Raw genomic sequence first — 14,718 nt, 5'->3', positions numbered from 1 at the left:
TGTGGCGTTCACTGTGACGTTCGCTGCGCCAACTAGCAGTGGGGTATCTGAAGCTGGCTCGTAACCCGAATTTTAGCTCGCAACTCAAGCAAAAAATCTGCCGTATCTCGAGAGACGGCTCGTATCTCGAAAAACTCGTTAGTCAGGACACTTGTAAGTCAAGGCCCCACTGTAACAATAAAGTAGATAATAAATATAATATACTAACTGTATTAGATGGAGTTGGTTATGTTATTCATCTGGATATACTTAAAAAGGTGCTTGTCTTTTAAAAATATATTTTTATTGACTTCAGAGAGAAATGGAGAGGGAGAGAGAGATAGAAACATCAATGATGAGAGAGAATCATTGATCAGCTGCCTCCTGAATGCCCCCTACTGGGGATCGACCCCGCAACCCCAGCATGTTCCCTTGCCTGGAATGGAACTTGAGACCCTTCTGTCCGCAGGTCAACACTCTATCCACTGAGCAAAACCAGCTAGGGCAAGGTGCTTGCTTTTTTATTAGAGTCTGTACATATCATGATTTTTCAATGATCCATGTTAAGCTCTAACTTCAAAAAACTGTTGTATTGCAACAAATCAGTTTGGGTATATAACAAAGTGGAAGCTATGAATTAAAATGTTAGAATAGCAATATCTGGATCCCCTATATTCTCTATTACTAATTTTGGATGAGTGGCACAATGAAGAAACTTATGTATAATGTTTGTTTAATTATACATTTAAAAATAAGTGTTACACTGATTAGGAACACTGGTCAGTTTAGCTACTGCCAAGGTGAGAAAAGTCAACACCAACATAAGTCCATCAGATTCATGGTACTGATTTAATAAGTTTATGTGTTTAGTTATTATGAAGAAACAAGATAATTTAAATCTACCCAAAGGTTATATATATTCTCACACTTTTAATAATTTAGGTCAAGGCTGTCTTTGGAGACATTATAAAATATCTGTAATTAGCAAGGGCACAGTTATGACTAGAATCTAATCCCTTGAGAGGGTTCAGAGACTGGATCTTGTGAATTGAAATTGGTGTTTTAATTTTTTAAATTCATCTGAGTGCACTTAGAAATGTCTTAGTTTACTACTCCTTTTATGATAAATGTTTGCTATGTTGGTTTCTTTCAGAACATATAGAGGTCATATTATTACATGTATTATCTATTTATTTAACCTACTGAGGTAATAAGGCTTGAAAAAGACTTCTATGGTGTGTTTCATTTGTCTTGTCATTTATAATCATACTAGAGGCCCAGTGCACATTTGTGAACTGGGGGAGAGGGTGTCTCTCAGCCCAGCTTGCACCCTTTAGCAGTCCAGGAGCCCTTGGGGGATGTCCAACTGCAGCTTAGACCCAATCCCCATAAGGATCGGGCCTAAGCTGTCAGTTGGATATCCTTAGTGCGACTGTGGAGGCGGAAGAGGCTCCCACCACCGCCGCTGCTCTCCCCAGCTGTCACCTGGCTTGTGGCTGAGTGACACTCCCCCTGTGGGAGCGCACTGACCACCAGGGGACAGCTCCTGCATTGAGCTTCTGCCCCCTGGTGGTCAGTGTGCGTCATAGTAACCGGTTGTTCTGCTGTTCAGTTGATTTGCATATTACCCATTTATTATATAGGATCTCCATATTTGTGTGGCCTAACATATAACCTTATGATAATAAATAATTATTTGGGCAATCCTTCAAAAAAGAGTTCACAACACAACGAGTTTAATTTTAGAATAGTATAATAGTATAATTTTAAAATTCAAGGGGAAAAAAGAGTGAATTCTCAATATATACTTGTATACTTAAAAGAAACATTTCTTCATCTTGAAATCTCAACATGGCCTGGTTTTAAGGATTAGAGTGCATTTATAAAATGTGACTCATTCTAATGATTGCAACAGAATCCTACTCTATGTTGGAATGGTGCTTTTATGTACTTTGGAATTTCTAACTGGCAAAGCCTTTATATTGGACTATCAAAAACTTCATAGAGGTGTGATTTCTGCAGAAGGAGAAAATGGCCATTCCATAAACACAAATAATCAATAATGTACCATCACAGCAGTAGCTCTTTGGCACAACATATGGCAACAGAATTACCTTTGTACTACCCAACTGAGGAGTATAATTTATCCAGTCTGAGGTACTGTTGTGACAGGTAATACATTCAGTGCTTCACATGTTCTGCACTCAAAAACACAGGCTATATGTTCAAGAGCTAACTGTAACAATGTAGTTCTGTTGTTATTATTGTAACTGATGAATCGTGAGGTTTTTCCTTTATGGCAAAAACATCATTACTACCATCACAGATGACTAAAACAGGTTTGGAATAGTATTATTTCTGATGGACAGTATGGAGAAAAATCTCAGGTTTGTTAGCTGTAAGCAGCTGAGATTTATCAACTACTTATCCTAATATATAAAGAGCCAGGGTCCATCACAACCTAAATGTCTGGACGGATGACCGAACACCAGGCTAGGGTCCCGCAAGTGCAGTGGAAGTCAGTCCTGGGTCCCGGCAATGCAGCAAGAGTCAGTTCTGGGTCCTGGCTGGTACAGTGAGAGTCAGTCCTGGGTCCCAGCGGCCCATGGCGGGAGTCAGTCTTGGGTCCTGGCAGCCAGCGACGGAGTCAGCTTTGAGTCCTAGCACCACCCGCAGTGGGAGGGAGCTGTGGGAATGGAGCTCTGTTGCCATCAGACTGGCCTCTGGGTCCCTCCTCCAGCATGTAGGCTATGGGGAACCAGAGACATGCTGTGATCTGGGAATCTTGGTCCCTCTCCCTGCCTGCAGGCTCTGGGGAACTGGAGCCATGCTGCAATCAGACTGGCCTCTTGGTCCCTCCCGCCTGGCCCACAGGACTGGGGAACCATAGCCATGTTGCAATGGGACTGGACCCTACCTGAGGGGTCCCGGATTGTGAAAGCATGCAGGCTGGGCTGAGATACCCCCACTCCCGAGTGCACGAATTTTTGTGTACCGAGCCTCTAGTTTCAATATAAATTTCTCTTACTATACATTCTTTTAATATTGGAATATAAGGGAAGGATGAACCATGTATGACATTAGGTCTGATTATAGTTAAGTCTGAACTATAGGCAAGATTTATCAAAAATACATATTTATGAAAAAAGAATTGAATTTTATAAGAATTTTCTTATGAAAGCTACACAATTTCTGTTAATTAATTTATATAATAATTGACTTATAATGTGTTTACACTTTGTCAATGGTATAGTTAACACATTTAGTTAATTTCCTAGTTTTTTCATATCCTGTTAATTGGTCACTTGGTCAAATAATATCCCAACCTTTTTCTTTTAAAATCATATGTTATTTATACAGAAAAACTAACATTTAAATTATGTTTGAGAATTATATACATTCATGACCTTTGCATTTAGAGTCACTTGGTATTTCAGAATCTAAAAATATTTTGCATGAATCCAGCAATCATTTTGATTATTAAAGGTGAAATTCTTTGTAAGGTTTTTGTGAAATACTTGAAGGGTGTAAACATCTCACGAGCACCATATCAACTGGACTTCTTTCACAATGAAGATTCTGCTGATGTACTGCATTGACTTGGAAATAAAGCTTGTCCTGTTGGATTCTTGGATTCTCTCTCACACACTCTCATTCTTTCTTTCTTTATCTAATGCATACACACACACACACAACCCTGACACCATTCAAACACAACATTACTGTTTTTTGTTTGTTTAGTAAACTAACATCACCTCAGATATTTCTATTAAAAATCCATTACATGGCCCTGGACAGTGTAGCTCAGTTTGTTGGAGCATCTGTACACCTAAAGTGGCTGCTTTGAGTCCTGCTGAGGCAGATACCCAGGTTGCAGGAGCCATACAGGAGGGAACTGATCAATGTTTGTCTCCCTTCATCTCTCTGAAAAATAAAATACTGACATTATACCAGTAAAAGTATTTAAAAAACCCAAATTTTAAAAAGTAAATTACATATTTTGTATCCTACTACAATTTAACAAAGCATTTTGTTTGTGTTATTTTAATTTTATATTATTTTTTAAATTATTGTTTAAAGTATTACATATGTCTCCTTTTCCCCCCATTGACCCAGTCATTCCCAACCCCCCAGCACATACCCTCACTTCTTATTGTCTGTGTCCATGGATTATACTTATATGCATGCCTATGAGTCTTTATATTTTTGTTAATATTTTTCAATGTTCTCAAAAGCATATTGCACAGAACTTAATGATAAACTGGTGAAATTTCAGAAATTTGAAAAAATATTTTCTTAAAGGTAAAACTGGAAATTCATATCATGATGTATAGCTAACAATTAATGTTCTTGTAAGTGCTTCATATTAAATTTACAGTAACATACAGGAAGGGAATTTTGATTCTTTAATATATTTTATAAAAATTGCCGAAACCGGTTTGGCTCAGTGGATAGAGCGTCAGCCTGCGGACTGAGAGGTCCCGGGTTCGATTCCGGTCAAGGGCATATACCTGGGTTGCGGGCACATCCCCGGTGGGGGATGTGCAGGAGGCAGCTGATCGGTGTTTCTCTCTCATTGATGTTTCTAACTCTCTCTATCTCTCTCCCTTCCTCTCTGTGAAAAATCAATAAAATATATTTAAAAAAAAAATTATTACTGATTTCAATATTTTCATATTCCTTTTTCCTATATTATATCCTTAAAAGCTAAGGAAAAAAATTAGAATTCTTTAGGCTATCTTTGGGAAAAGAAGGCAAGAATTTTAGCATTTTCAAAAGGATAGTAATAATAATAACTAATAATAAGAAAAGTAAAAAAAAATATTACCTTATATAGTAAACCAAGGCACTTAATAATTATCTGGTCAGAATTTTAATATCTGAAACCTCTCTGTTATATAATGTATAATATATATCCCATAAAGAGTAATCATTTGTTATGTATGAATATTACAAAGAATTGAAAGTTGCAACATTTAGAATATCTAGTAGCAAAACACTGGTCACCCTTGTTATAACCTTTTTCATATAAAAGAATGCAAACTTAAAAGTTATAAATATCACCAGTATCATTGAGCTAATAAGAATTGTTGAAACAAAATAAAAACACTATTGAAAATGAAAGTGAGCTCTAAAAATAGTCCAAATACATTATGTTTATCACATTTCCAATTTGTATTTTATAGAAAGCATTAAAAGCCATTTTTGCTTAGGCTTATAGACTATCCAGTTTGGAATTATGCCTATAAAAGTAGTAGCACAATAAAAACAACAACTAGAAAACACTCAAATACATGGAGACTACTAAATAACATGTTACTAAACATGAATGGGTTACCAATGAGATGAAGCAAGAAATAAAAAAACAAACAAATTTCCTGTTAAATGAAAATAAACATGCAAACAGCCAAAACCTATGAGACACAGCAAATGCAGTCCTGAGAGGGGCAGTTGATACCACTATAGGCCTACTTCAAGAAACAAGAAAAAGGATTACTAAACTATCTAACCCTACAACTTAAAGAATTAGGAAGAGAACAGCAAGAAAAACCCAGAGGAAGTAGAAGGAAGGAACTAATAAACATCAGAGAAGAAATAAATGACATAGAGATTTAAAAAATAAAAAACCAGTGCAAAAGATTAATACATCCAAGATCCAAGAAATGGTTCTTTGAAAAAATAAACAAGATTGATGAACCTCTAGCCAGATTCATCAAGAGGACCCAAATAAATAAAATCAGAAATGAAAGACAATATAACAATGGACATGACAGAAATACAAAGAATTGTAAGCAAATACAATGAACAACTATATGCCCACAAACTGGACAACCTGGGTGAAATGAATAAATTTCTAGAAACATACAATCTTCTAAAACTCAATCAGGAGGAATCAGGAAACCTGAGTAGGCCAATAACAACTGATAAAAATTGAAGCAGTAATTTAAAAACTTCCAGCAAACAAAAATCCTGGACCAGATGTATTTACAAGTGAATTTTACCAAACATTCAGAGAACAACTAATGCCTATCCTTCCTAAAACTATTCCAAAAATTTCAGAGGAAGGAACACTTCCAAGTTCTATCTATGAGCCTAGAATTATCCTAATTCCAAAACCAGATAAGACACTACAAAGAAAGAAAATTACAGGCCCAAAACCCTTATGAACACAGATGCAAAAATCCTCAACAAAATCTTAGTAAATTGGATCCAGCAATATATTAAAAAGATCATACACCATAACCAAGTGGGATTTATTACAGGGATGCAAAGCTGGCACAATATTCTCAAATCAATAAGTATTATACAGCACATAACCAAACTGCAAGACAAAAATCACATGACCATATCAATGGGTGCAGAAAAAAGCATTCAACAAAATCTTACACCCTTTTTTGAAAAAAAGTCTCAGCAAATTGGGAATAGAAGGATCATACCTCAACATAATAAAGGCCATATACAACAAACCTACAGCCAACATAATACTCAATGGGCAAAACCTAGAATGTATTTACCTTAAGAACAAGAACAAGACAAGGATGTCTGCTTTCACCACTCTTATTCAACAAAATACTGGAAGTCCTGGCCACAGCAATCAGATAAGAAGAAGAGATAAAGGACATCCCAATTGGAAAGAAGAAAGTACAATAGTCATTATTAGAAGACTAGAGGCCCCATGTACAAAATTTGTGCACTGGGGGGGGGGATCCCTCAGCCCAGCCTGCCCCCTTTCACAGTCTGGGAGCCCTCAAGGTATGTCCTACTGGCGGCTTAGGCCCATTCTCTGCAGGGAGCAGGCCTAAGATGCAGTCTGGCCTCCCTCTGCAGGAGGCAACTGGCTGATCAGGGGAAGACGCCACCCCCATCACTCTGCTGCTGCTGCCACTGCTGGCCACCGCAGCCGCCATGGTGTTTTCATCAACATGGACTCCAGTCCCTTCATCACGAAAAAATAACAACTTTCTTTAGGTATTTTCAAGATGTCTCTTTCATAGGATATGACATTTCTTTCTTTCTTTTTTTTATCCTCACCTGAGGATATTTTTCCATTGATTTTTGGAGAGAGTGGAAGAGAGAGAGAAAGACAGAGAGAAACATCAATGTGAGATGGACATTTGATTGCTTGCCTCCTGCATGAGCCCTGACCTAGGCCCCGGCCAGGGAGGAACCTGCAACCTAGGTACAAGCCCTTGATCAGAATCAAACCCAGACCTTGTGGTCCGAAGGCTGAGGCTCTATCCACTGCGCCAAACCAGCTAGGGCAGGATATGATATTTCTTAGCCCTTCCAGCAGCAGACCTTCACTTTTTCCTCCAGGAGTGAGGTGGAAAAACCCTAGATCACCTTCTTGGATTCTTATTACCCAAGTTACTAAGAACACTGTGAGTGGCATACCAGAAGCTTAGCCAATGAGCGGTCAGAAAAGGTGTTTCTTCTGCAGCTCACACGTAGAGGCGGGACAGCTGGTATGCTGTGGCTGGAGCACGGCCCCCTGTCTGTTTTCATTCCGAGGCTGCACGAGCCAGCACGGCAGCTTGGGCCACCTCAGGCCCCCCTATCGGTGTCTGCCCAAGGACCCCCTCTCCCCTGCCTGTGTTCGCTCCAGGGCCACCTGAGCCAGCGTGGCAGCTCAGGCAGGCCCCCTGTCTCTGTCTCTGCTCTGAGCCTCACCTGCACGTGCCGCTTCTTCCTGACCAGTCATGACTGTTACAGTGTCCTGGCCTAATTTGCATATTACCCCTTTATTTATATATATAGATGACATGATATTGTACATAGAAAACCCTAAAGACTCCACCAGGAAACTACTAGACTTAATAAATGAATTCAGCAAGGTAGTAGGATATAAAATCAACATTCACAAATTGATGGCATTTTAATACACCAATAATGAACTCTCAGAAAGAGGAACTAAAAAAGCATTCCCATTTATCATTGCAACTAAAAAATAAGATGTCTAGGAATAAACTAACCAAGGATGTAAAAGACCTGGAAAACTATAGGACATTGAAAAAAAGAAATAGATCAAGATAGAAACAAATCGAAGCATATACCATGTTCATGGATTAGAATAATTAACATTAAAATGTCTATACTGCCCAAAGAAATCTACAGATTCAATGCAATCTCTATTAAAATACCAATGGCATACTCCAAAGAGCTAGAAAAAATACTCCAAAAATTTCAGGTTAGAAAAAAACACTCCATAAGTATACACAGAACCATAAAAAACCCTAAATTTGAGAAAGAGTAATGAAGTAGGAGGGATCACAATACCATATATCAAAGTATACTACAAAGCCATTGTAACGAAAACAGTCTGGTACTGGCACAACAACAGGCATATAGACCAATGGATCAGAACAGAGACCCCAGAAATTGACCCACACCATTATGGTCAACTAATATTTGACAAAGGAGTCAGGAACATACAATGGAGTAAAGACAGCCTATGCAACAAATGGTGCTGGGAAAACTGGACAGACACATGCAAAAGGATGAAACTAGACTACCAACTTATACACAAGGACAAACTCAAGGTGGATAAAAAACTTAAATGTAAGACACAAAACCATAAAAATCTTAAAGGAGAAGATAGGCAGTAAAATCTCAGACATTTCACATAGCAATATATCTATGGATACATCTCTTAGAGCAAAGGAAACAAAGGGGGAAATGAAGAAATGGGACTACATCAAAATAAAAAGCTTCTGCACAACAAAGGAATCTACCATCAAATTGAAAAGGGAACCCACTGAATGGGAGAACATATTTGCCAATGATAGCAATGATACCAATGATGATAAGGGGATAATATCCAAAATATATAAAGTACTCATACAACTCAACAAAAAGAAGACACCTACCCCACCATCCTACTTTGGCCAATGCCCACCATGTTTCGCACATGCCCCTTGGTGGTCAGCGCACATCATAGTGACCGGTTGTTCAGTTGTTTGGTTGTTTGAGTTGTTCCGCCATTAGGTCTATTTGCATATTAGCCTTTTATTACATAGGATAGCTAAGATTTGGGAACAGCCCAAGTGGCCATCAGTAGATGAATGGATAAAAAAGCTGTGGGACATTTATACTATGAAATACTATGCAGCTGAAAAAAGGGATCTATTGCCCTTTTGGACAGCATGTATGGACCTGGAAAATATTATGCTAAGTGAAATAAGCCAAACTGAGAAAGACAAATATCACATGATCTCACTTATTTGTGGAATCTAATGAATAGAATGAATTGACCAACAAAATAAGACTCTAATCAGGGAGGCATGGAACAGACTGACATTCCTTAATAAGGGGTTGGTGGGACAAGAAGAGATAAACCAAAGAACTTATATACTTACTAGAGGCCCAGTGCACAAAATTCGTGCATGAGGGGGGTGTCCCTCAGCCAGGCCTGAACCCTCTCCAATCCGGGACCCCTTGAGGGATGTCCAACTGCCAGTTTAGGCCTGATCCTGGGACAGCTGGCTCCTAACCACAGGGATAGGGCCTAAACTGGCAGTCGGACATTACTCTCACAATCTGGGACCACTGGCTCCTAACAGCTCAGCTGCCACTCTGCCTGCCTGTCTGATGCCACCAATTTCTCTCCCCTGCCGGCCTGATTGTCCCTAACTGCCTCTGCCTGACTGCCTTCCTGATGCCCCTAACCGCTCTCCCCTGCTGGCCTGATCACCCTTAACTGTTCTGCCTCAGTCCCCACCACTGTGGCTTTGTCTGGAAGGATGTCTGAAAGGACGTCTGGAAGACGTCCGGTCTATCTGGTCTAATTAGCATATTACCCTTTTATTAGTATAGACTAGAGGCCTGGTGCACAAATTCGTGCACGGTGGGGGTCTCTTGGCGTGGCCTGTAGGGATTGAACCAAATCCGGCAGTTCAATGCTTCCTGCTGTTCCTGCCTGTTTTTCCCGCTCATCCGTGCCCCACTGCACCTGCCACGGGCTCGCGCCCAGTCAGTCCTGCTCAGGAGAGGCTCGCACCACTGCAGCGGCACTCTCCAGCCTTGAGCTCTGGCTCTGGCGCCCATCTTGAGGTGGGTTGGGGGGTTCTGGACGCAGTCAGCCCTCTTGGAGGGTGGTGGGATGCTCTTGCCAGCCTGGGACCCAGATCTGTCCTGCTGACATTCACGCTGGTTGTCAGGATCCACCTAGCAGTCGTTTTTATATAGTTTCTTTCTTGTGGAGGGTCTAGAGAGGGGAAGTGGCCATGGTGCCCAAGGCCGACTTCCAGGAGGCTGTCGGGATTGTGTTAGTGGTGCTGATCTGTCAATGCGTGGCCCGTTCTCTGGAGATTGGACCTGTAAGACTACGGAGGGAGTGAGTGGCTGCCACCGGGCTGGTGGGTTGCTGGGATGGGTCCGTCAGCTGAGTAGCACTCCTGTTCTGGGAGCTCCTGTTCTGGGAGCACACTGACCACCAAGGGGCAGCTTCTACATTGAGCATCTTCCCCCTGGTGGTCAGTGTGCGTCATAGCAACTGGTCCACAAGTTGTTCAGTTGTTCGGTTGTTTGGTTGCTTAGGCTTTTATATATATATAGACTAGAGGCCCAATGCACGAAATTCATGCAAGAGTAGGGTTTCACAGCCATGGCAGCTGCCTGGATGCCTCCCTCACAGCCGTAGGTGGCTGCCTCCATCCTGCAGCTGCAGCCTCAGCTTCATCTGGAAGGACATCTGGTCTAATTAGCATATTATGCTTTTATTATTTTAGATATGCATAGTCTATAGACATGGGCAATAAGATAGTGAAGACATGAAGGGGTAGGGGCTGGGTGTGGGGAGGAAAGGGCGGGGATGAGAGATATCTATAATACTATCAACAATAAAAAATGTTTTAAAAAATTAAAAATAAAAGTAGTAGCCAAAAGTATATTATGAAAGGCTATGGAGGTGTCTTTAGGTGTTTCATCTTTATTGGTTCCCTGCCAGTGAATTTTACCTTTTCTTTACAATTGATCTTGGCTTTGTTATTTATGATTTTGACATCCTTTCTGGTTATGTTTTAGTGTGTGCCAATACTTGAGGTTCTAACAACACAAAGTAATCATCCACAACGACTTAAAAATTGAGTGTAATTGTATGCCTTCTTATGTGAAAGACCACATTTTTTGATCTGTGACCAGTCTGCTTTTTACCCATTTCCCAAGAATGTGACCCCTTCCTAACATTCTGTGAGTCGGTGGTTAAATCTCTGCTTACCTTGGTCTTATTATCCTTATTTTAGAATGATGAACTATAAATACCAAAATATCCAGAGCATATTTTTAACAACAAACACATAAATATGGAAGAATTTTTCAGAAAAAAATGAGAAGTGTCTAGGTCCTTGAAATATAATAACTAAAATACACATAGTAACTAAAGTATGTCAAATATAAACGGTGGAAAATATTTGAAAACCAAAAACAGATGCTTTAAGGAAGTGACATAAAGGTAACTTACTGGAATATCTTAATCATACCCAAAGTATGCCCTTGCTGGCTGGGGAGATTAGCAAAGAGAGTGAATATGTTTTTTGTCTTAGTCTTCACTGAATAAACTATCCAGGAGAATCCCAATCCCGTGTTTTCTCTTTAAAGAGATGCATTTGTATATATTAGAGCACTTTATAAAAATGTGCAAAGCATTTTAGACTTCATAAAAAAAATAATCCAAAGGAAACTCCTGATATTGAAAGTTGTACACTTGAGAAATGAGAAAAAACAAAATGGTAAATATATTTATTACTAGTGGCCTGGTGCATGAAATTCGTGCACATTAAAATGGAATTAATTAGAGGAAATATTTTAATATTGCTATTTGCCCTTTCTCTATAATAGAGGGTCGGAGATGAAAGAAAATTAGTAAAATGTATATGAAAATCTTCCTCCTGTCAGAGTCTGGGGCACGCCGCGGGACCCAGAGTCAAGTCTCCACCCACCCACATGCACCTCGAAATCGTGCAAGACCCAGACCCGGCTCGCCTCACCCCCATTGATGAGATCCAGACCCGGCCGGCCCCTCCCCTGTCAAGCCTTGCCGGGTGCAGCCTCAGGTTCCTGGCCCGGGCATGGTTTGAGGTCCCCCATCAAGCCCCACTGGGTGGGGGGTGTGGCCTGATGCCCCCATCAAGCCCCGCCTGTCGGGGGAGTGGCCTGAGGCCTCCCCCCCACTTTCCCAGCACCACACAGCCTCAGGTGCCTGCTGATCACTCGTTATAGCTTGTTACAGGAACCCTGCCTCTGCTGTGAGCACAGCCATCCCTTGATGGCATGACGGAGTGAGGGTCAATTTGCATATTATCTCTTTATTATATAGGATGACTAATGTGTTTAGAAGTGTGCCATTAAGACACATTGTTGTGACATCTTTTACAAGAATACTTTTAGTATGAAATTATTGGAGTACATATTGATGAGTTTCATTTGTTCACCATCCAGACTGAGAAAACACTGAATAGAGTAACTTCATTGCTAAGCAATTATGCCTATTTCGTGCTAAAACAATCCCTATGGTATTCCCGTTCATCCTAAAACTTTCTAATACATACTTCTCTCAGTCCACTGATATCAGAAGAAATATGTTTTTCTCAAGAAAATAGTTCAATCAAGTTGTTTTCTCAATGCTGCCTTCACCTTTTTGTTTCTACAGGACCATGTTGTTAGAAACCGATTCTTTTCTCTGTCATATTTTACATAGTTCTTAAACTCAAGCAACATAGAATTGATGGTTAGGTTTAAAAATTGCACTTTCTTTAGAAAATTATTTCTATATCTTTCTACAGAATGCAGTAGATTAAAGCTTTCTGAGATTTATTCCCAGAAAGTAATGGGAATGGAGAAGCTGCAACTGTGGAGTGGTTAAAGTCTGGAGAAATCAGAGTGGGTCATCCTTTATATTAAAATCAATAAAATGTTATTTGGTAAAAACTCAGCAATAAAAATTATTTTCTACATTTTTCTTAATGTATCTGGGGGAAAAATGCTTCTTCTGCATGTTTGTAGAACAAGAAAAACAAAGCAGAAACCAAAGACAAGCCTCCCTCTTCCACTTTACTCCTACATAATTCAATGGAAAATACACCACCACTATAGCAGACAATATGCCATTACAATGTGCATAATGGAAATGGGAGAATGCCACTGTCATCCCAGCATATTTCCTTTAGAACAGGCCCTACCATAATCATTCCACAATAATCCCACTTGATTCAGCCTTAGAGATAAACTACAAGAGGTTACACAAGAAGACACTTCCTTTTCCAGACCCCAGAAGTAAAGTTACAATAACAGTTCATTTTCCACTGAGTCAGAGAAAAGCCTAAGAACTCCAAAAACCTCTTGGACATAAAAGTTAGAAGACAAAATAGTGGTTAAGGTCTAGAATTGCATAGACAGAGCCTAGAAATCTACCCACTCAGATAACAAGCTTCCCTTTCCTTCAATGAAAGTCTCCTATGCTTCTATCTGGAGAAAAAGGCACAAATGAGGGACTATGAAAATTAGTGCTAGGGGAGCTCCATGGAATATTTAGCAACTCTCCTCAGTAAGAGTATAATCAACATTTTTCCATTATTCTTTCTAAATGTGCCTGAATCCATGCATACTTAAAAACTTTAACTTACTTTAGTCTATTTCAGGAACCAAAGTTTGGGAACATGGGCCTGTTTCCTTCCTGGTAAAATGCAAAATTGCAATATTGAGTAATAACCTGTGATTGTTTTTTAAGATGTTTAAAGAAAGTGGGTGTCTTGTATTGAAAATTTCCAGTAATTATATACCAATATACAAAAACATGGGGCCTAGAAATAGAAACCAAAAATTATCTAATTCACTTCAGGGCAAGAGCTGAAACTGAGGCTACAGTCCAATTTGTAGCCCCAGATTCCTCAGATTTTAGATCGCTAAAATCAGAGAACCTAAATTACACATTTCTGGAGGAATGACTTTTGTTCTTATTGAAAATCTGCCTATACTTGAGGCAGTGGGAAGATTTACCTCCATAGGACAAAAGGATTAGTTCCAAGTAGGAACTGCCTGAAGCTTTTGTCATTCCCACTCCATAGGTATCAATCCAAACATTTTAAAAAGAAAAATAAATGTATTAAAAAGGTAAAACCAGAGTTTCTTCATCTTTAAAATGGGGGATGAGTATTATGGGTGATTTTTCCACCTTTTTAAATAGCAGAGCCGAGGGAAGCAAGATGGCGGCGATATAGGCAGACGGGTCCCAGGTCTTGTCCCGGAGCAAGCGGAGTACGCAGCTGAAACTAATAACACCCACCCCGAATTGGCAAAATTACTCAGCTGGTGAGACAGTTTGCAGCCAGGAAGGGCAGAGCTCCCGTGGAAAGGTAAAAAACCAGGGATCTGGGCAGGAAAGTTTGCCAGACCTCTGAGCCCAGAGGGTCGGAGGGAGACCGCGTGGCAGACAGCTGAGTCTCTTAGGACAAACACAGCCCCTGACTGGGGAAAGGAGTTCCGCGGGTTTGCTGGCGCCGGGAGATTTGAGATTTGGATTTTATGATTGCGGAAAACTGAGCCTAAAGGGGGCACCCTGAGGAACTGACCAGGTCATGCAGTGCCCATAAGAGAGGAGCATTTCCCAGATCATGCAGTGCTGGTAAGAGAGGAGCGTTTCCCAGACCGGTAAGAGAGGAGCATTTCCGCGGCCGGCCGGCGTTTGTTTGTTTGTTTGTTTTCACTGAACCCTGCTCATAGGACAGTTCGGATACAGACACTCAC

This window comes from Myotis brandtii, unplaced genomic scaffold (assembly GCF_000412655.1).
Source record: "Myotis brandtii unplaced genomic scaffold, ASM41265v1 scaffold1370, whole genome shotgun sequence".
NCBI classification, from domain to species: domain Eukaryota; kingdom Metazoa; phylum Chordata; class Mammalia; order Chiroptera; family Vespertilionidae; genus Myotis; species Myotis brandtii.
Note: the sequence above shows the minus strand (reverse complement) of the source record.